Raw genomic sequence first — 3392 nt, 5'->3', positions numbered from 1 at the left:
TACTGCCAGATGCGCTCGTGAAGACTTGCGGTGCGGAGCCGGGTGCGAGTATAAACGAGCATTACGAGACCGGCTGTGAGTGCGGCAAGCGTGAACGGCTCGTCCGTGACGCGGGATTCGCGCCGGGTGGGGCAGAGAGGAGCGAGTATGAGAAGCAGTCAGACACAGGCTGTGTGCGCGCTCTTCTGAATTAGGAATAGCCAACATGCATTATAAACTTATTTCAAATTAATCTGTTGGGGAGATAAAATGTGTAAGATAACGTTCACGTCCTAACAAAAACATCTAAGAATGTATCTTTTATTCTCCAGTACTGAAAACAGAACCGATACGGGAGCTTTTGATATGCGCTGTGACGCAGCTCTTGGAAATTACCGTTTTTGTTCGTTGTCTGTCATTTCGAAGCTTAAGTTGCATACTGTTTTCTTTAGTTTTAATTTGCTAACTATCGATCTGACCCAGTAGACGCCATAATCCCACTCTGTCTCTCTCCCGCTTTCTGTTTTTTTTTTTTTTTTAAATGGGGGGTGTTTACGCAGTTGGCTAGAGCAGTGCTGATTGGGGAGAACGGAGGTGCGCTCACTCTATTGGTTAGTAAGACTGCAACTCAAGGCTGGCAGTCATGCATATGCTCTGAAACAGAGTAATATCGCGTCCACATCGCATGCTTTGCGATTAGGAAATCGCAACGTCTCAAATCGCGATTTCGATTCGATTTCGATTAATCGCACAGCCCTACTACCTAGAGTCCCAGACACTACAAAAACTACTCTCATTCAGACGAAAATGGATTTCTTATAAATAGTAAATGTATTTCAAATAGGGATGCACCAAAATGAAAATTCTAGGCCGAAACCGAAAATTCTGGATGCACCAAAATGCTTTGTAATGATTATTTATTATTTTATGTCTCTGGTGTCCCCAGAATGTCTGTGAAGTTTCAGCTCAAAATACTCCACAGATCATTTATTATATCATTAGGAGGCCATGATGGTCAGAGCCCAATTGGTGAATTTGGCCAGGATGCCGGCGTTACACCCCTACTCTTCTTTTTTTACTCTTTTTGGGATTTTTAATGACCACAGAGAGTCAGGACCTCGGTTTAACGTCTCATCCGAAAGACGGTGCTTTTAGCAACCTAGTTTTCCCAGGAGGTCTCCCATCCAGGTACTGACCAGGCTCAACCCTGCTTAGCTTCAGTGGGCCACCAATCTTGGGCTGCAGGGTGATATGGCTGCTGGCTGCTATAGTACTTGGTACTAAACTAAGTTTTCATTCACACACAAGTTTACGTTAAAAAACACACGAGTTACAAAAACAGTCGGTTATGTCTGTGAAGGTAAACTGCTGCAAAATAAATCGCATGTTTATTTTAGATCTAAATAGTGTTCTGTGCTCGTCTGTGCAGACAAAGGCAGAACAGCTAGTATGTTTTGCTCAAACTTTCGCTATGGCATTAGAACCGGTACACCGTTGTCGCTTGCGAAAATGCAGAAAAAGGCTTCCCAAAACAAAGTTACTAGGTTAATTTTTTTCACGTTTCCTTGGTTGGTAGATGCACTGGGGACCTGATTATAGCACTTAAAACCTGGAAAAGTCCGATTTTCATGATATGTCACCTTTAACAGTTAATGCACTCTGAATTAACATGAACTAACAGTGAACAACTGTATTCTCATTAACTAAGATTAAGAAAGATTAATAATTACTGTAATAAATGTATTTTCATTGTTCGTTCATGTTAGTTAATACATTAACTAACATTAACTAATGGACCCTTATTGTAAAGTGTTACCTTAGTATTAAATATCAATATATTATTTTTGTTCACTTCTCAACAGAATCAGATATAAGTTGTTGTTTTTTTTTTGGACTAATTATCCAAATAATGAATAGTCCTACAAAGCCCGGTGAGCATGAGCGGTACACGAGCGGAACGCACATTCATAGAGCGGAATATTGAGCGGAGCGTCAAACTGCGCAGTGATGAGGAGAGTGAAACCTGCGCGCTGAACACTGCCGGGCGCGGCGCGCCATACATATTATTTATTATTATATGTAGCCTTTTTTCTCTTTCGGCCGAAAACTGAAAATGCCATTTTCGGCCGATAACTTTCGGCTGCCGAAAATTCGATGCATCCCTAATTTCAAACCACACAGTATGGTGCTTGGAATCTTTATTTATTTTTATTTATTGTGTTTCAGATTATTAAAAAAAAACAAATACCCCCCCCCCCCCATTATTTTAGAATATTTGTATCTGGTTTTTTTTGTCTTAATTTTCTTTAACTTATCTTTTGTTTTATATTTTTAAATTTTATTTTTTATATTTATCTTAAATATATTCATTTTGTAGTTTATTATTACTATCATCTATTTTATTTCATTTTTGTTACAACTAGTGCTATCAATCGATTAAAAAAAATGAAATAATCACAATTTATTTCTGAAATAAATCACTATTAATTCCACCTAATATTAAAGTTTTTAAATATACATTTATATTGCAGTAACTTCACATTTAGTCTTCAAATTAATGTAGAAACAACATTAAAAAATATATAATTTTAATATTTGTTTAATGGCATATTTTTTATGACTGAAGGCGAGTATCACTGATACCAATACTAGTGATGTCTCTAGGAAATTTTTTTCCCCCTAATATTTAACCATTGACTATATGTAATGTTGACTATACTAACATTACCAAGGGTGCACATACGTTTTTCAGCCTGGTTCTCAGAAGAGAACCTGGAGATTTGGTTTGGTCCTCACACGGCACATGGTGTGACCCATTAAATATAACTATAGAAAATAAATTAATAATAATAGTGATAATATTATTGCACTTTATTTAGTTTTTTTTTTTTAATAATAAAGTGTGATAATACTTTTTTATTTTAAAATAAAAAGGGAGTATTAAATACAAATACAATTATGTTTATAGTAAACTTAAAAATAAAATGCTAATATTTTTTTAAACATTTTATTATTATTATTATTATTTTAATTTGAACCTTAATTATTATTTTAATTTGAATTATTTAAATTGTTCATTTTCAAACTTAAAATCAGCAAGCTTTTATTTTGGCGGGTTATAGTTTCATTTTTGCTGTAATATGAAATGATACAGGCTACAGTGCAGTTTTTGTGTGGCGTTGAAGAACACGCGCTACGAGCACAGTATAACTGCTGACAGGATAGAAGATTCGTTTTTACTGACATATGGCCTGACAACATCTCATCTGACCACAGTTCACTGTTGTTCTACTGAAGCTCCCTTATCACCTGTACCTTTTCCGCGCTCATTTGACAAGTGCCTGGTGCTAAGGTGAAGTTGGAGTGCGTGTCTGAAAAGTCTCCCGTTTGATGTGGCCGTAAAGACGTTATGC

General features: G+C 36.5%; 1 protein-coding gene across 1 annotated transcript in view; it reads left to right on the top strand.

Annotated features, from left to right (window-relative positions):
- LOC107677382 (nuclear cap-binding protein subunit 1) overlaps window positions 1–3392 on the top strand; it is a 21027-nt gene that overhangs the window by 12157 nt on the left and 5478 nt on the right. The window lies entirely within an intron of this gene.

This window comes from Sinocyclocheilus anshuiensis, unplaced genomic scaffold, assembly GCF_001515605.1.
Source record: "Sinocyclocheilus anshuiensis isolate Anshui unplaced genomic scaffold, SAMN03320099.WGS_v1.1 scaffold352, whole genome shotgun sequence".
In the NCBI taxonomy this organism is placed as follows: Eukaryota; Metazoa; Chordata; class Actinopteri; order Cypriniformes; family Cyprinidae; genus Sinocyclocheilus; species Sinocyclocheilus anshuiensis.
Note: the sequence above shows the minus strand (reverse complement) of the source record. Positions and strands in the feature narration are given on the sequence as shown.